A 21159-nucleotide genomic window follows, 5' to 3' on the forward strand; every position below is an offset into this window, starting at 1 on the left:
TAAACAAATTATATCCCCCCCCCCCCGTCTGCACACTTCTTACCATATTTGTGAGCGAGAAATATATATTTAGCATAAGAAGCAAGTTGAGAACAAGTTCAAAACAGCAGGGTAAGAAGTTCTTCGATCTGTATTTACTGTATCAATCTTTCTTTAATTTTGCATTCTCCTCTAGGCTTTGTGACGCAGGAAGCAGTTTGCGGCTGTGGTGCCTTGCATCGACTTTAAAATCGCCATGAATCACAGATGGCTATTTAGTAGCCCTACAATGCTGCACATCATCAGCTTACATTTCACCCTTTTGTTGTTGTTTTTGTGTTGCACAGACGTTTGATAGGATCTTTAGAAGCATCGAGCTTTAAGACGCCCAGCGTACTCGCTTGCAAATGCTTTCTTTTGCACTTTGTTTTTAGAGCATAGACGTAGCTTTTTGTGAAAATAGAGGGAAGGATCAGTTTCCCGCTCTCCATGAAACATTATATGTATGATAATGAAAGCGCCAATAGCCTTACTAAAATGAAATAATCTTCAAAGATATATATATATATATATATATATATTTACTGTGTAGAAAATGAATATTAGATTACTACTTCAAATGGCGATCTGCAAGGGTCAAGTCAATAAATGTTTAAAAAAAAAAGTGTTGTAAGATTTGTATGAATAAATTTTTGTAAACAACAAAAATTTCGTCTAATCTTTGAAGCCAATATCACCATAAGTCTTTCAGTTAAGATGTATTTGAGAGGATGAAAAAACAAGTAATAAAGACCAAACTCATTATGTTATTAAAATGGGGATGGACCCTCCCTCGACAGGTTTAACAGAATGTTTGAAATTAAGAGAAAAATCAGCTCGTGGACATCACAGAGGTAAACATTTAGCAGTATTAAAAACATCGAAAAGACCAAACACCATCAGACAAGACAAAGCAACATACTGCAACTTCCAATCAAACACACACACACACACACACACACACACACACACACACACACACACACACACACACACACACACACACACACACACACATTCAAACACTGGGGGAAAAAATATTAACTTCATGGTAAAATAACAAAAATGGAAGTGTCAATCACTTTTCTCTTTTCATCAGTGCAGAAGTTGTATGTTGTAGCTGTGTGGACGGTCAATAATACAAGATGTTGCAATATAAATAAGAAACAAAGGCTAAGCTGGTGAGAAGGAGACTAAAAGATCCAAATCCCATTTTCATGGTGACTCAGTGGTTTTTGGCAGACGAACAGTGACACCAGTTGGCTGGGTGTCTACCTCCCCTCGGGACAGCATGAGTAAAGAGACGTGGGAGGGATCACCCAGTCTGCTCCACACGCTGCCTTGCTGCACTTTACACCTCTCCAGGACTTCAGCAGTCGCCACCAAAGGCCTGCAGTACTGGTGGAACAGTTGGCAGGTCTCAACACTGGTACATTCACTTTGTTGCCAAAACCAACAATGTCGACGTGTGAGGCAAAAGAGTTTAAACATCCACAGAAATGTTGGAATCCACATGTACAGTATTATGAGAGAAATCTACCTCTTTATTAAGTCTTACATAAAATAATGTGGTGGTGCAGCTGCTGTTGCTATGAGAGAAGCCATCTTTCCCCAGCACAACCCACATCACAAAGTAGACTGGATGCAGTTTTATGCTGTGGCGTTCCTGGTTATATAAGTTTAAAGTTATATGACTATGTTTTTATATATATGGTTCAGGATAGGCTCCTAATACATATGTGCAGGCTGTGGTGCAACAGCGCTCTTGCACCATTGTTTTAGAGAACAATTAGTCAATGAATTCATTACTTGACAGAAATCTAATCAGCAACTATTATAATAATAAACTAATCATCCATTTGTTTTTTAAGTTATTCTTTTTGGGGCATTTTCGGCCTTTATTTTGACAGGACAGCTGAAGACATGAAAGGGGAGAGAGAGGGATGAACGACATGCAGCAAAGGGCCGCAGGTCGGAGTCGAACCCCGGCCCGCTGCGTTGAGAAGTAAAACTCTACATATGGGCGCCTGCTCCACCAACTGAGCTATCCGGGCGCCTGTAATCATCCATATGTAAGCAAAAATGCAAAAAATATTAATGGTCACTGGTTATTGGTTATTGTGATATTAAACTAGATGTCTTCAGATTTGGATTCAAATTTGTGGGATTTAATGATTAATTGGTTCATAGAATAAATATTCAACAGATGAATCTACCTACATTATTGTCATACAAAATTACTGCAACAGTAGGAGACAAAACAACATAAGAAATACCCCCCTTTGTCTTGTATTTTTGCACTTTGCCAGTATACCAGTAGGCACGTCTTTTACTGGGTGTGTTTGCAAGCAGGTAGAGGCAGAGTGGGGCTTTAACCTTCAAAGGGTTTCCCTCTACAGTCCCTGTGGTGCAGGAGTAAACCTAATGAGATGCAAATGATGCTATGACAAGATTTAAAATGCAAGCAGCCATTAACGCTTTAACAGTAAAGAAATTCTACAAAATACACAGCTAGTATTCCGCCTGGCTATGCTTGTGGGTATGCTCAATCACTAACATTTCATAGCTAGATATGTAAGCTAACATTTTGAGGTACCTTTAAAATCTCTGTCCTTATATCTATTTATTTCACTGCATACACAATAAATCACAAGATAAATGCCTGTTCCCTGTAAGAAAACTAGCAAACATGAACTTAGAGTTGGAGCAGGATTGACACAATGCTAAATTAGCTAATGTATGTAAGTCTGCTTATTATAAAGCATTAGCCTCAGAACCCACATTGAAGCTCATATTGATTTTCCTCCATAGGCAGAAGCAGGATATTAAATATACACATTGAAATGGAATAATGCTATAATCGCTATGATATAATGATAAAATGTGATGTAACCTATCAGTCCAGTGTGTCTCCCTCATGTTGAGACCCCTGGGTGCTTCCACACTGTGAGTGCAGCAGGTGGCATTTGGAATTCCACCACCCACCCTCTAGCCCTCCACCCTGTTCCTTATCTCCACTGTATACTTACAAATCACAGTTAATGACCTTAAATAGATGCCCGCATCTCATAATATCTGATAATACATTGAAGGCTAATCTCTGGCCTGCCCTGAAATCTCTTTAAAAGGCTTCAATTACAATCACATCGCTTGTGACTGTGAGTAGTCGCAGAATCACACCGCAGTATCAGACTGAGCCCCCACACAAAGCCTGTCGTGTCTCTCCCTGCTCCCCCGTCTGCGTAATAACCCCCCTCTCAGACGTGATGGCAGGGCTTTGATTTTGTGGCCCGTGGCCTCAACTCTCAGAGGAGTGCAGAGAGAAGATGATCAATGGGAGTGATCTGATTCCTCCGGCCCCTGTCAGACCCTTTCTTAACCAGGCTAACCCAATCAGACAGTGTTGCCAGGCAACCAGTCCCAGGAGGATGCATTGGGAGTGGGCGTGGCGCCAGTGGCGTTCCTGGGCACCCAAAGATCACGCTGCTATATTTCACTCAAATGGCTTCAGTCTCTCAGCTATGTTGTCTTTTACTAGCTGGGCTGATAAAGAGCAAAACAGAGGTGGAGTAATGTGTAGGGATTCATAAAAGTGCACAAACATAAAGAAAGACACACACACACACACACACACACACACACACACACACACACACACACACACTGTAACCAATGCTTTCACAAATTAATCACAACGCACAGCAGTCAAGACGTATTTGTAAAAGACAAAAGTGTGCTAAAAGTAAAAATAATTTTACAATTTTAAAGGAAATGTGAATTGCACATTTGAGCAAGTCACTGAAAGTGGATTTTTTAATTCTGAATTTATTTCACTTGAAGGATTTTGATTTTGAGACCCAAAGAGATCAAAGTATCCAAGGTTTTACCAGAAAAAAAAGTACTAACACTACAGTAAGAGTCTACAGTCTTGAGTCAGCATGCTAAAATGCGCACAATGACAATGCTAACATTTTTAGCAGGTTTGATAGTTACTATGTTCACCATTTTAGTTCAGTATGTTGCATGCTATTATTTGTGAATTAGCACTAAACACAAAGTGCAGCTGAGGCTAATGAAAATGTCGTGCAGGTGTTGGGCAAAGTGACATTTTGACCTAATGAAAAGTTTAGTGATGACTCAGGACATTAGGATTCGTGATCTGGGAAACCTGAATGGATGTATTACATTTTGTGCCAATCCATCTGGTAGAATGTAAGATATTTCACTGGATAAGTAGTGAAAACTTTCTCCTTCTGATAGCGCTAGATAAAAGTCATGGGCTCGCCAAAGTCAGCAGGATTCATCCTCAGGGGACCATGAATGTGTGTACTAAATTTCATAGCAATCCATTCAATAGTTGTTGAAATATTTTAGTCTGCCGGTGGATAGACTGACAATGACATCCATAGAGCCACGCTGCTACGCTGCTAAAAATCCCAAACAATACACAATGTTTCAAGCTAAATCTCTCATCTGAACTCCAAAAATAAAGTTTTTTTTACACTTTAACAATGTATGAGCAGAACAAATCCAACTCAAAATCCTTGTATTATCTAAGCTGCCTTTAGATAAAAGATAAGATAAGTTGCAAGCACTATTATCAAAAAGAAAATATATTCAAATATATGTGGTGCCATTGTTTAACATTGTGTCTATTTCATATCCAACTTTGCTGTTGGCAAACTGCAGCCTGATATACTCAGACTCTCTCTCTTACACGTTCAACTCCTACTCCAAAACCCAAACTCCGAGCTTCAACCCAGGATCCCCCCTGCTCCTCTGGGTGCCGTGTGAGTGACAGCTTTCTGGAGGGGGAAGCCACATGAAACCGTTTCATCAGTGCCGCCCCCTGGGTCCTTACTTGACTGACTGCAGCACGGTGCAAAAGTTCAGCCATTATGGAAAGCTATTGCTGTATTCACACTGGTGAAATGTGTCGTTTTTTTAATGTCAGACCTTTAGCAAAAGATACATTTGTTATGTGAGTGGACAGAATCAGTTATCTTATACTTGGAACGGAAGAGAGTCTTTTTTTCACGAGGATAAACAGGGTCTGAGGTGTTTGAGGTTTCGAGCAGTGCTGGGTTGGTACTTGTTTTTCAGGACCAATTATGGTGCTAATATGTTTGTGTTGAAGCTGTGAGACATCAGACTTTTCTCTACTTATGCTACTGTTACACTATATATTTAATCATATAACAAGGATATTGGACCTCTTCTACAAAACCCTGGACAATTCATTTGATTAGATTGTGGTTATGGCAAATAAACTATAATTAAGATATGATTAAAATATCATCATTATGGTGCTAATACATTTGTACTGTAGCTTTGTATTGCCAACATGTTGTGTTTTGTGTTTTGTGTTCTTTAATCTCTTTAAATTTCACCATAATGTGATTCATATTAAGGTGGAAAAACCTTGACATTTTAGACATCAAACTGGGAGGCTGTAACTTTTGAATCACAAACTTACATATTCTTCCTCTTACAAAAGTTAAATTCACAGCAACAAAATGCAACCTTGCTCAATTCACTACGCTCCGCTGTGTAACAGACATTACTAAGCCAGTTTGCTGACTCCTGACTTCTCTTTACTTGAGCTACTGTTAAATGCAACCACAAGTTGCGTTACTCACGTCAATGATGATGCCCGTAGCACACGTAAGGCACAACCTTGAATAGCATATAGCTGGGAAAGCAGGGGCATATCACATCGAAACATACTGTATGAAAGTGGGTGTTTTTGATCCAAGATATGCAAGCATGTTGAAGTTTTCAATAAGTGGCTGTAACTTGTTGCCACAATACAGAGGCTTGCTTTTTAGTCATTCATTTACAGAAAATCAGTGAACCATTAAACACAAATTCTTCTTCTGTAGGTTCAACATATTGTATCTGGTTTGTTTTTATAGGGGACCAGTGGATGTGTGACATTTAATAAAGGCCAAGCAGCTGGCGATTTGCAATAGTCTCAGTTACAGAATGCATATATATATATATATATATATATATATATATATATATATATATATATATATCATTTTTTTTTTATTATCAACAATATCAATGAGAAGCCGTCTGAACAAAGACCCATCTAAATAATAAATTGTACAATGTTTTATTTTCAAACCTGTTCTTTTGCAGCACCCACCAATCCCATTTCTCATGTTTCTCCTCCAGCTTCCCTCTCTCTGTGGACACCGTACACTACTTCAAAGCCCAATTAGCATTCTCCTGGCTCAGACGTCATGGCAGTCTGGGTTCAGAGGCCAAAGGTAGGGGAGCATGTACATGGATTTGGACTGAACGCTGTACTCATTATTGGGCTATCAGCTAACCCCTGATGTCATTTTCCTTACACCATTAGAGATACTGTAGGTCTCAAGGCTAAACTGAGCACACACATACACCGGCCTCAGCGCCATTAATATGCATCTACTGACGTCACGCTATCGATCCATCCATTAGCACACCATATTACCTCATGAAATCATCACTGAGAAAGGACAGTGGCTGTAACTTTGCAAGCATACAGCATGAAGAAGGTCACAGACACATTGGGAGATTTGACAGATATGTACACAATTAAATCATACACCTCTGCACATTACACAATGCTCTAGCCCACTGTTTTAGGAGGTCATAGAAAGACAGAGAACAAGGCGATAAAATGTCTTGTTGTGGTAGTTTTCATATCTAGACATTCATCATTCATCTGAGACCAATGAGACAAGACGGTGGTGATAAATCAGTTCAGCTGCTTGCTCTAAATCCTGCTAAAGATAGAGGTGGAGTTAATTCATCTCACTTGTGCTGACGTGGATATACCTGTCGTCTGTTGTTGCAGGAGGCACACCGCATGCAGAGATAAATCATATGCTACTACCAGAATAGAGCATTCAGTCATCTCTTAAAAGAGAGCATCACACTTTTCCAGCCTTATTCTTTTGTTCCTTTGCAGCCAATTGAAACAAATCATTCTTTATTTTAGCCAAGTTACAGTATTTCATAAGAAAAGGAAATTAGACAAAAAAAGTGTTTTCTTTTTTTGGGAAATGCTTTGATTGTTCATAATGTATATTAACCCCAAAAGACAACTTAAATATAAGGACCAGAAAAAGTTTGTATTTTGACAAAATGAATCTGATCTTAAGGTCCACTTTTTTAGCTGTTTCAGTCCTAAAACTGCTCTGAAAAACGGGGCAAGAAAACTGAGCAAACAACTGACATGGATAAAAGTTGTCAAAAAAACTAAAGAAAGGAAGCTACAACAACAGCCGAAAAGACCGCAACCCAGTGGAGATCTGTACCGGACTGACAGCCACACTTCTTCTCAGCATAACGTCACTGAAAAAAAATGCTTAAAGACAGCGACATCGCGGTTGTCTGTACCCAGGGCACAGTTACCATTTGTCGGCTACAGACCCTGAAAAGAAGCGGTGGAAGAATTTCGGCAGGCAGGGGAGAGACTTTCGTTTCTACTTTCCAGACCCTGTTATATATATAAAATTAAATAAACATATAGCCTTTCTTCCATAAAGATTATAACTTTGTCTAAGTTTATGTGTGGATGACAAAAAACATTTGCTGTTGCATGATGAACAAAATGATGTAACGTTACTAAAAACAGCTTTTCTACACTGTACATTACACATTATGGTTGCATGTCAGTTTGTAACAAAGTGGAAATCATCTTCCTATTCAACATATCACTACCTTGAAGCTGGCGATGGTAACGTTAGCCACACGAATATTCCATAACGTAACACATTGCAGAGCGACCTGTAGAAAATGTAAGCTGTGCCCCAATTCAACAATTCATGCTACATGGTTGTTTTGCCAAAGTTAAATTGCATGTTTTCATGAGGAAGTCAAACTTGCGGTTTCTGTCATTTGTCTGTCACGGTGGTTGTAAGCAGCCGTGGCCCACCTGCTTGCTCGGTCATCCAGTAACATTAGCAATTAGCGTGTTAGCATGGCAATGTTATCCAGCAACAGTCGGGATCACTTCACCGGCTGTGTCGCAATTTTTTGTTTTGCGAGTAACTAACTCAAGAACTCTATAATAATTTAATGAGAGTACACGAATGTTGAAGTGAGTGAAAATGCCCATCCCTACTAGCTCCCGTGATGAATTAGTGAGGCTTGGTGCTTACCTGTTCAGGAGAAAATGAAAAAACTCAACGTCCTTTTGGGCTCTAAGCTGTCTCCATCTTTGAAATGCATCTCCAATATTTACCCGTGTTTGATCACGTATCTGGTCATGCAACTATTTAGAAAGACGTTGAGTTTTTTTTAGGTCGGGTAGAATCAATTTGTGAATCCAGTTTGTTTGGTTGCTGCTACCATGGCTGCAGGCAGCACGTTGTTTTTGCGTGTTTGCGTTTCATGTCTGATAACCTGGGTGTCAAAATGGGCAACAACACACAGGCCAAAACAAAAAGATACATTCCGTCCCAGAATGAACATTTCAAGGGAGAAAATTTAGCATTGTTGTCAGAGAAGATTTTAAGCATGTTTCCTTAATATCAGATGACATATTGTGGTCATTTGTTTAATTAATACAGTAAATATATTACATGTTGGACCTTTAAATTGTTTCATACAAAAGTTACAGTAAATCACCGATCAAAACAAATCTACAAATTTGCCTTTTCATAACTTAACTATTGTTTATTTTAAACCAACATTAATTGATTTTTTTGGCCATTGGTCACGCTAAAAGTTATAAACACAACACGGACATATTATCACCTCGTAAACGTGTTGTGATGAACGTGCTCCCAAACAGTTGACATGACACTTTGTTGTGTTTCTGACCGCCTGATGAATGTAAGTCCAGTATTCATTCTCTTTTAGCTCTTACTCCTGAGGAAAATATCTGGTTCTTTAGCTGCTAAATGCTCCAATATGTTCACCAGCTAGTCTCTAACTTTGTCACTAAACATCTGACTGCTGCTGCTGGAAACAACACTTTTTTCCCTAAAAACGAAAACTGTAAAAATACTGTAAATCTTTTTGTAAAAATGTAATCATTAAGCTGTGCAAGGCCAAATCTACACCAATTCTATAAAGAGTCCATTCATTCTTCTCGCTCTACATCAGTACAAATGTTGCTTCAGGCTGACATTTCAAGGAAAGGCTCCTGTTATTCATCTTCATTGGAGATTTCCTCCATCAGTTTTCCAAGTCGCCAAAGTGAATGGCGGCCTAATAAGATTTCATGGATTCTTTTAACCCTTCCACCTTCGTAATGGCATGTAGACAAACAGGTGATGAATAAGAAAGGTAATTAGATTTGACTCGAGCTCAAACATATTTCTAAATTAGCTGCATGACCAATGCAATCTGCTTTGTTGAAGAAATTAATTTCCTGTCATACATGATTAGACCGCTGAATATTATCCTGTTAAGTCAATGAGTCATTCATTCCTCTTTGGATTTTACATGTCGTTAACATCGCTTTGTAATCTAGTCAAACATTAAACAGCCCTTGGTGTAGATTTTCTTGATGATGCTGAATATAGTATGCAAATGTTCTTGTTTTTATGTTGCCCCTGAAATACCAACATTCACTGGGTTTTTTTTGAAATTTCTTTTTAATGAGTCAGCTGAGTTAATGACCAACAATAGCAGCAGGTTTGTTCCTCAGATGTCGGGCTGATTTGCAGCTTGACCGCTAATCAGCAACTAACTAACTTTTATCAATTAAACATCCATAATAACACTGGTGGCTATCCTTTGGGTGCTTCATAAAAGCAGCTTTTTAGTCAGCCATAGATCTGAATGAGAGTGCCTTCATCTATCTTCTCCTCTGCCTGTTTCATATATATCTTTAATATCTTCAGTTACTAAAATAGAGCCTCTATCTTTAGCTGTTCACAGTTCATCTTAGCAGACAGTGACTGCTCCTGAAATAAAGCCTCTTGTCTTCTCAGATTCCTCCTGAGGTAATGCTGCTGGGCGGAAGTGTTGATGAGTGACTGAAAAACGTGAACACTTTTCAGTGACTGAAAAGCATTGACATCATAATTTTGTAGCTATTAAATAATGTCAAAAAAAGATATCACAGATGTGACAGAAACATAGACAACCACAAGCAACTCAGCAACCCAGCAGCTGCAGACTTTGAAAATGTGAGGATGGAAAAAGTTCTATTCCGTACGTAAAATCTATAGTTTCCTTGAAGCTTGAAGTCTTGAAAAATGCATTACGCTCATTTATTTGTCCCCTGCACACGCTGACAAATCACCGCTGAGCAACCAACAGCCCTTTATGTCAGAATCAGCACCATTACTGTCTGACTGTTAAGCTCTGAGCTTATTAAAAAAGACTGAGCACGCCATATCTGCCAACATTCCCGAATCCTTCGGTAAAGCCTTTTTTGTGTTTGGGAACATGTGGACAGACAACAATCCTAGGTGTCATCCTATGCACTTTCTGTTCTTGCTTATGTCCTGCTGCTCCATTTGAACATATCTAATGATGTCATATATTTGTTCAACAGCATCACAAAGTGCCACTGTGACATAGAGAGACTCACCAAAGAGCCGTTTCTCAGGCAGATCATCACATTGTAAAAGACGTGAAATAGCATATGTTGTAAAGAGAAAGTGGTAATAATATAGCATTTGATTGCACCTAACTCCTGCTCTCACTTGTCAAGCTTGAATTTCAAATGTTGTTACTGAGGATGCAACGGAGTCTATGATTATGAGGCCTTTCCTACAGTACAGACACCGGATGGACTAATGGTTCCATTTTAATACACAGTGATTTGTGTCTGGAGGAGAAGCTGTGGTTGTTTGAGCTAATTCACTAAATTGCATATTGTTATAATTAAACGACAATGATGACACTGGTATCTGCTGAGACACACTGTGGCGAGTTGCAATTGCTCCTGATCATTAAATCTAATTTCTGCGTCCGTTTTTAAATGTGTCAGTTAATGAGACTAGTTCCTGGGATCCTTCTATCTGTTCTAACAATTGTACCCTTCATATGAATGCTTTTAATATTGGTGTTTCATTTTACGGTGCCTGAAAAACAACCACAGCATATAGTGAGTAAAGAAGGTGCTATAAGAAGTTCATTGTCAATCGTCTACGACATACTCAATCCATTGTTTAGCCAAGGTATAAAGGCGTGGCTCTATGGATAGTAATGTTGGTCAGTTGACATGAAACTTTGGACATTCATGGTCTCAAGACGGTGAATTCTGAATCTGGTGATCCCCTGACTTTCCCTCGAGCGCCACCATGATGTTCAAATTTACAGTTTTAGTGAAATTTCCAATACTTACAAAATACTTACAAAAGTTTCTGACCAAATACCTGTAAATATATTCCCATCAGCCTCAGCTATACTTTGTGTTTGGTGCTAATTAGCACATGTTAGCATGCTAACAGGATAAACTAAGATTGTAAACATTATAACTGCTAAGCATGTTAACATTGCCATTATAAGCCTATTAGCATTTTGATGTCAGCATTTAGCAGAACGCACACAGCTGCTAGCATGAACTCAGCCTTGTTTTTGTCTGATATGTATACACAGTGTTGTGCTGTGTTTGACTTGTTATTCATTACAAAACTAATGAAGACTTGATTAAAAAAAACAGCCTTTGGCTGACCAACAAAAAGAGTGAAAAAAGGCTTCACATAAGGAAAATATATAAAAAAGAAACTGAAGGGGAAGCCACTCGAAAGCTAAAGTTGATGCAGTCACAGGAGATACAAGCTTCCTCAGGCAGCTGGAATACACACACACACACACACACACACACACACACACATAATTTATAAGAGGACTATGAGACATTGTTAAATCTCAAACCGAAGCTGTGTTGTAATCTTCATAACAAATAATTATCGCAAACAGTTAAAGTTCAAACCAGGATGAACTGAGGTGACCCTGAGGTGGTTCTCCATGATCGGAGAGGTGGATGTGTTATTAATAGTGCTCGTTAAGGCCTGTGTGTTCTTGGTGAGACATTTTCATTTGTGCCCAGTAGTGCCTCTCTAGTGACAGTGAGGGCACAGCGCCCTCACCTCACCCTGAATTTCATCAGCCCATATACCCCAAGGGTATCCGGTCAAACTAAAATCTACCTGGAGGAGAAAAGCGTTGTACCACTAGAGCTGTCAGTTTAACATGTGGTGTAAACTACACTATATTATAATAGTTCAAAGGGAAAGGGCTGTAATAGTGTCAGTGTAATTATGTCAGAAATTTTTCTTCATGTTTAATTGAGAGGATGCATCACCAGGATGAGTGTTTTCCTCTTCTCTCTCCTCTCTGTTTTGTAGGAACGAGGACTTGCTCATTATTGGTCCATTCAATGCAAAGGGTGTTTTAGTGTCAAATGAGATTTGTCTCACCATTAATAGTTACCATCAAGTAATTGGTCCAGGCTCTCTCTGTAATTTACTCTCAGCCAGTGCTACATTGCTTTATGGTGAATAATTGCTCCTGTCTGGCTCGCTACTGTTATGGGTAACATGAGTGTGGAGCTTCTGCAGCTGAGGGGACAATAATCAACAAGCCACAGGGGTCCAACGCTCATCTATTCTAATCTGCAGTGATATCTTGTTTAGAGCTAAATATCTTCTTTTTTATTACAGAAATTCAGTTATTTTGTTGCTTGCAGAAATATGAGAACACTGCGAAAATGAGCAAATGTTTAAAAGAAGTTAAGATAGGATTTTATGCTTCTTTCTAATGCGTTCTACCAGGATATTATCTCCCTATAAAACTTGAATTTAAAAAGTTCACTCCTTGCAAGTTTGTATTTATGAAACTCCTTCAACCACATCCCGGGCTCTTGGTGATAAACAATGAAGGTGAATGATTCCACAATCTCATTTAATGGCCATAATGTCCTCATAAGACAGGCTCACAGCACTATGGATAATGCAGACGCACAGACATTTTAATAATCCAGTACTGTGGTGCTTTTTCTCTCCCCACAGAGCTCACTTGTATAACCTCACTGTATACTGATGAGCTGATGTAAGTCTTTTCGGTCATATGAAAGTGGAAAAATAGTAAGTGCAGTTTTTCTTTGTCTGGTAGATCATCATTAATTGCCGTGTCTGTACCCAAAAATACAATGCAATCTTTCCTCCTAATGTCAAAAACTGCCAAAGCCTCAAGTTTCTTAATGTGTCTGTGTTTAATTGTTATGTAATCTTATGTACTTTTTTTTCTTTTCAGTTGGTCTTTAAATTCTGAGAAAATTATCCATAATTCTTCATATTTAAATAGAACATTAACATACACCATATAAAAAAGAAGGTTCACCAATGAGGCTATTTTGAGACTGTTTCTCAATTGTTAATAAATTACTAATCTGAGACCAAGAGAATCATTAATTATTTGTGCACAACCATGCTACAGTTGTTCAGCATAAAAACAGATCAGATCTAATAATTGCTGTACACTTACAGAGGGAAATAACACCTTTTCTATGTCATCAGTTAATCTTACAGGCTATAAATTAATGGAATGAGAGTGGCTAACATTTTCTCAGGGATAGTTTCCTTTAAGAGACTATTGTTGGACTATTACATTTGTAGTTCAGCATACAAAAAAGAGTCATGGCATGCAGTATGGTTGACTATGCTGTAAAATAATTTATTGTGATTTTGGGGCTTTGATTGCTCCTCCTTTAGTCCTCATGTGCGCGGTCACGGAAGGCTTGTATCGTGGACACGCCGACAGTTTTGTTGTCATTACTTAGAATTCCTCATGTAGGCGGCAGAAATGCACTATTACAGGTAGTTTTTTTTTTGGACAGTTATGTATCATGTTAGACATTTTGGCATCTGGAAAATTAGTTTATTTAAGATACAGCTTTAACAAAAAAAAATTTACACAATGTTCCTCTTTTTATACTTACAATTTTTTGTGGTTTCGAAGTATTCCAACAGAATTCCCCCAAATTAACAAAATATGTTGTTTGTCCATGCTCTCTGGAACAACACATAAGCATTTTCTGAAATCGACAGTAGGTCATCACTATTTGTCTGTGCCTTCCAAAACAGTTGGACAGCTATGGTTATGGTTCGGTTACACTTAGGCACAAAGATGACTCGGATAGGTTGGGGAAAGATCGAGGTTTGACTTAAAAGAATACTACTTTGTTAAGGTTAGGGGTTCTTATTGTGTCCTATTCATCCACCCAGACTTCCTGGACAGGAGTCATAATTACTACGGCTAGATGTCATTTGAACGTAAACGTCTTTTTTTGCCATTTTAAAGTGGCTATACATAACTTTCAGTTTGTGTTGATCATAGTGGCCGCTTTGGACAAAAGCAGTAGTGTTTTTACCACACCTTTGTCGTAAAGGTCTTTTCTTTACGGTGCTGTATTACCGAGTTAGCGTTACCAGGAAGTCATATAGATGCGATGAATGTTTTGCTCAGACAGAAATTTACAATAAGATAATACGTCACAGATGCATCGTTGCATTTCAAATGTTGCATACGTACACAGTGACAGCTAAACCGGGTTTCACTGTCACTGTGTCATGAGCTAAAGCATTAATGGTCAATGATCGTAATAATAACTTTGATATATAGCACATTTCATGAAACCCAAGGATGCTTTACACAAGTACAGTACTAAATGGAAGGTCAGCCGTAATTTAATGTCGGCTACTGACTACAACCACATTGCACATTGTAAAGTTATTTTTAAATAGTTATAGTTATTTTATTAAATAGACATATTACATACCTGTGCGCCAATTTGGGGTTGGTTTTGTATAATTTACAATCCTATAATTGTCTACATCTGTTGAAAGCCCGAGCGAGATTGACTCGGATTTTCTCCTGTCGCCTGTTACTTTCACTTTTAGCTTTTAGTTGTTCTTCGTTTAATTTCCTTTTTTTCTGTGATGGCCCTGCCCCAGTATCAGCCATAACTACAACAGATAACTTCTAAAATAACATTAACATATAATTAGGCCTATATAGAAATCTCCTGCTACCCTTTATCTGGCTGGATACACTAATACTGTTTTTTCGGTGTTACACCGACATCTGTGACCTATCAGAATGTGTGACTGTAGAGCATGGATGTATTATGAGAGTAGAGCCGGTCGACCTGCCGTAAATCGTATTGTGACTTTGTGGGGAAAATTGGACCCGGGCAAAGGCATTAATAAAAACTATATAAAAATAGCGTTCTTTTAATTCTTTTCACTGTTAGCCTCGTTTGCTGTTACAGGTCCTTTTTGATCATCAGATGAGAAATTACAATGTTTCTGAAACATTTAAAAGTTACATATAGTTACTTTAAACACCCACTCAAATATTTTAGCCTCACATCACTGACTTATTGAAGTCCATTCTGTATGTATCCCATCATGACTTTCTATAGAGCACAACAGGAATCCGTACCTCACCTGGCTGTGAGCCACAGAGAAAACAGGTTCTCATGGTATATTGATGGCCTTGGCTCTGATCGGAGTCCTTCACTGTCTGCTAGAGCTGTCCTGGTACATGCCTCACAAATTTTTAACTTAGGGGTAGGATTAAAAAAAAAATGTCATTAGTGATTTAGCGATAAAAAAATGTTCCCGTCCTTATGACCCATACCCTTCTCTGTGTGAACTAATTTGGCAGTTTTTTCACAATGAGGTTCACCTCTGATTTGACATTGCTGCATCTTAGAAACAGCAGAGTTAAGCTTGGGGCAGCGGCTTGGAGATAAATTACTTATTTACTTATTTCAATTTATATTTCAAAAACACATACACTGCCAACTTCCCGTCCTGCACATTTTAAGGAGTTCAGCCTTAATCCAACATGCAAGAAAATTAAACTACAAGCGTCCATGCCATTTTAGAGGCTCCCAATCAGATCCAGATGAACTTTGTCAAATGAGAAGGTTAAATGTGAAGGCCACAAACTGTTTGCATGGCCAGAGCTCATTTCTGCTTGTGTTTGACAGCTGTGATTGACAGTTTTGGCAGACTCCTTAGTGCCCAAAAAGTTATTTTTGCAATGCTAACCACAGGGCAGCGGGCACACGCTTGAGACGTGGCATTCAGTGTTGGGAGAAAGTTCTGATACTGTGCCTCATTACTGTAGTTTGTTTTGTGTCTCATCGTTAAATGTTTAAATACTTGCTTAAAATCTTTGAATCTGGGGAGGTCAAAGAATTAGCAAATAGCAGATTTGCTAATTGTCTAAATGTGACATTGAATTATGCTGCAGTGTTGTTCTCGAAGGTAATTAGCTGAAATTATGTTAATGGGAGTCTCTCTGACTGATTTTCAAGAGATTTAATTACAGATGTAGCTAAATGGGCAAAGATCTAGCCTTATTATGTTGAACAACTCCTGTAACTCTGGGAAAAAAAGTAGCAGGTTAAATATTTTCTTCTCCTACTCATGATTTAAAAAATATCTATCAATTAAGATACTTAATAGCCTTTTGAGCTCACGATAGCTTTTTGAGCAAAGACAAAAGTGACATGATTAAATAAACAATGCAAGAATCATCTGTGTTGCATGTTGGAAATGCAAATCCAGAGAAGCAGAGCTGCACATCTCCCCAAGTCTGTTAATCTCTGTGACACCTTGACACTTTTATGAGCTCACATATCTGTTCAAACGCTTGATATGTTCATGGTTGCCCCCCCGGTGATGCCTTGATATCACTTGCTGTATGGATCAGCTGCTTGAGGAGCCGGATGAGCTACGGTGAATTTCCCTGATGGAGATGGAGGGAGGGTGGCGAGTGTGTGAGGAGGGCCATGACAGTGAGAGGAGCTGGGTAATTTACTCATGTCCATTCATTATCTTCATTAAAGTCTGAGGGGCAGACACATGCTCACTGTCTGATTTATCCAGGCAATCCCGGCAATGATAGGATGGTCAATTACACTCCCTCCTCCAATCAGATTCACCATTTCATTAATGCCGCTCTGTAGATGACTCATCTGTATTTCATTCCTCTGTTGAATCACTGGGCTACGTAACGTCTTTAACTTAATAGGAAATCATTATAATCTGTATTGTCCCATTTCTTTGTTCAGTAAATGTTATTAAATGTCTAACCTGCTTCATAGAATAATCAGGTTAAGTATTTGTCTAGACGATTGAGCGCAGCTGAGGTATTCCAACTCCGTTCAATCAGACTGGTGGAGGACAAAATCGTCTCCCACTTCAGATTTTTGAGTTGTTGGAGAGAAAGATAGTTTTAGCAGTCTGTTTATCATTCTCCACTGTTAACAGCCTGCACAATGGAAACAAGTCTAGGAGTCTACAGCCATGCTTGCTGCTCTGTAACACTGTAATTAGGCACAGTGGTTATTTGAGCTTAATGCTAATTTCAGCATGCTAACATGCTCACGATGATAATGCAATTCTGATGTTTAGCAGTTATAATGTTTCCCTTTTTAGTTTAGTGAGTTAGCATGCTTATTTGCACTAAGTACAGCAGAAGCTGATGGGAATTTCATTATTTTTGCAGACCATAAAAATAACTATTGGCCAACTTACATTTTAAGTAAAAGTCAGGGGATCATCAAAGTCATTAGGTTATTGTAACACACGTTATAATGCTCGCCTGGCTGCTAGCATGGCACGCCCTCATTCTCTGCTTCTGACTGGCTAGTAGTCCTTACCTAGGTACTGCGCATGTGCGACTCCCAACAAAGATGGAATAGAAGTGTGATGCCTCACTCTGTAGCTAAAACAGAGAGCTCAACACACAGGGTGAAAAGAGGAGCTGCAGCAATGTGCAGTACAACAAAAATATGGTGTTTTTTGAAAATTCATCCATATAAACCTATTCTGATATAACCTCTAAATACAATTATGAACCTGAAAATGAGCATAATATTAGCACTTTAATTGATACATTCCTGGTATTATATCCTGCCCTAGCACACTTTAGCAGGAAATGCATCACATTAAGGAAGAATGATGCTCTCAAAATACTATTTCATTTTAAATTCAGAAGAAAATGATGCAAAGCTGTTGAAAGTTTAAAAGTAGTTATACAATAATAAATGCAAACGACACTAAATGACAAACTACCGGCTCAAACATTAGCACTGCTGTGAATTAACACCACTGTGACACAGCCTCGGAGTCTCATCATTTTGTCCTCTGTTTGATGGATATTTATAGACTATGAAAGACTTCTCAGTTTTTTCTCAGTGTCAAACGGGAACCAGCTAATTAGAAGTTAAGGTGCAATCTCAATCGTGATCAGTCCAAACACCAGGAAGGATTTGGAATCACTTTCTTAGTAAGTTGATGGAGGGTTGTGTGTCTATTTGGCTAATATTGTTTCTGCCAAATGTCAGAGAACACAATGTGAACAATATTGTATTGATATTTTTGCAACATTTATCACACATTATACATACAATACAATAATTCTGCTGAGGTCTGGTGGCCTTGAGGCTGAGCTGGATGTCAGGCTGAGGAAAGGAGAGCTTGATTGGAATTAAGGCTCTGTTGGTAGAAGCCCCAGCAGTGACAACCACAGGAGGCTAATTGGCCTTTGCCATTTAGCACATTGTCGGTCGAGGAGAATGGACATATTTCCCCATGTGTTTTGACTTCCTGGTTTAGATAAAAGAGCAGAAAGCAGCGTGAGAGCAACACCTTCACACCACATTCCATATATATATATACTTTATCTGATTAAGCAGCCCTTGTTATCTGTTATTGCCAGAGAAATCCTTCCAACAATTGGTTGGTGTGTTTGATTAATATTTATTCAACTGTTGCTAAATCCTGATTGGTGCACATTTTCCCAACTGAGCCTCCAGTCTCAAACCAATAAAAAAAAAGAAACACACATTCAGAAATCTCTCATGTGAAATAACAAAAAAGATTTAAATCTGATATTTTGGACATTGTTCTTTTTAGACAGAATTATAAGGCCAGGGATAGCTATGAAAATATGTATGAAATCAGTTTTCTATATTATTAAAAGATTATGTTTAAAAAAAATGGCAATTGTTAAAGTGTTGGCTGATCTTTCCAAATTCTTTTTGGTAACACTTCATAATACAGTCAGGATTTACAATATCATGTTGTTGTATAAATAAGGTATCAATAAAATCTTTATTGAGAGAGAAACATGCACAGTTGTTAATCTCTTGATTCCTATATTGCTTCCACTGTATCTACATTAAAAGAGATATTACGCTGATTTACTGTAATTCCAGCTCTGTGTTATGGCAGTGTGGGCAGTGTATGCAGATGAACCTCCAAGGCCACAGTAGATGATGCCAATTGCGTCATGGAGGTCGACTGAAATCTGCTGGAACCGCAAAATGGCACGTTTCTTGAACTGGAACTGCTCTGTGAACTGGCGCCATGGAGGAAAGCTAAACACCGTAAATCTAAACACACTGTCCACACAAAGAGGACACAGAGCTAAAATCGGCAAAGTATAACTTTAAGTACCAATAGGACCTGCTATGTATTTTATTGGTATCTTGTTTTAATAAATTTACTCTGTAAATCGCAGGCTGTATTATAAAGTGTCAACTTCTCTTTAGGTAGTGCAGGTCTGGATAAATAAAATGTCTCTTATTACAAGATAAAGTATCTCACATAAGGAATTCCTACTTAGGATATTTGTCATTTTTTTGATGATTTTTACATATTTATGAAGGACTTAGTGGTGGATGTTAATACTGACGTGTTATCTGCAAGAACAATGCTTTGTGTCTATTAATTGTGTGTTTAAATTATTTTCTACCAAATCATTATTCTCAATCATATTTTTTGCAGCAGGTAATGGCAACCAATCACCAAATGGTAGAAACAATCGGTCCACTGTGTCCTATTGTAGTTTGTATTCATATCTATAAAACTAGCAAAGTGCCTGTATGTACTGTACATTCCTGTACAATGCATGCACACATGAGGTCTTAGAGCTGTTTGGCTTTGACCTGCTGGCATTTCTATAGGCAGAACAGGACAGATCAGCTCTCCCTGCAGCCTCCCTGCTGGGCAACAAGGATCTCACCGAGTCATGTGTGTTTGTGTGTGTGTGTGTGTGTGTGTGTGTGTGTGTGTGTGTGTGTGTGTGTGTGTGTGTGTGGTTTTCCCTCATTGTCACCAGTTTCCATCGAGCCTGTCATCCTCAATCAGCTCACTGTGACTGAGATCTTTAAATGCTTGGTAACTACAAGAAGCTTACAGAGCCAAAAATCAGCAAACAATGTGTTATGATCCTGCTGTACAAGTCAAATTATAAAAGGGAAAAACTACAGATTTTCTTCACCTTCAGCTACTGTATAAGATTAAACAATGCAAAGCCTCTCCTGGTGAGTAACCTCAAACCTCTGCTGTACAGCAATACACTCGGGATATTATAAATACATGATATGCTAAACAAAGCCAGTTTGAAAATTGGTATCGGAACAATATTATGCCTTCTACACATGTGTTACTTCTCACATATTGTCAACACACAACCATGTATGTGATACATTGTATGGAGAGCATGGGGGTTATGTGTTAGGTTTAATGCTTCATACATTTTCTATGACATTTTTCTTTTGGTTCTTAGACCTGAGTTAGCGCAGCAAGGAAATATTGAGTCCTGAATCTTAAAATCAGATTTTACGTCAATCCTCAACACCCTTTGCACACAATTTCATCCAATGTTGCCTTATTTCATCACAGAAATGGTCAATTAAACAGTCCAGGCTGTTTCTTTGTTAAACCTTTAATCATTTCATAATTTACTGCAAATATCATCAAACCTTCAATCACTACGAGACAGGATTGCAAGTTTAAACTGAAGTCCAGAGGTGACATGACAAACACTAGTAAGTGTTCTCATGTTGCGTTTTGTTTGCAGATTTTTCCCGCAAGAACGTAATCATTGACAAGATTCAGTGATTTCTGGTGCAGGTAGCATCGAGGGCTCTAGACCTCTATCCTGCACATTTTGTTTTGTTTTTAAATGAAAATAACCACCATCATAATGCTGCCATATATCCTAAAGATAAAAGGAGGTACAAATCATTCCATTTGGTTTTTAAAACCGACTTGAAGATGCATGGCGTCTCACTATGTGTGAAGAGGTATGGATGTCAGCCTGTTCTCTCAGAGACAAAAGTTAAAACGTCACTGTCTTTAATTAATGGAT

The sequence above is a fragment of the Sander vitreus genome, chromosome 22 (genome assembly GCF_031162955.1).
Source record: "Sander vitreus isolate 19-12246 chromosome 22, sanVit1, whole genome shotgun sequence".
NCBI classification, from domain to species: domain Eukaryota; kingdom Metazoa; phylum Chordata; class Actinopteri; order Perciformes; family Percidae; genus Sander; species Sander vitreus.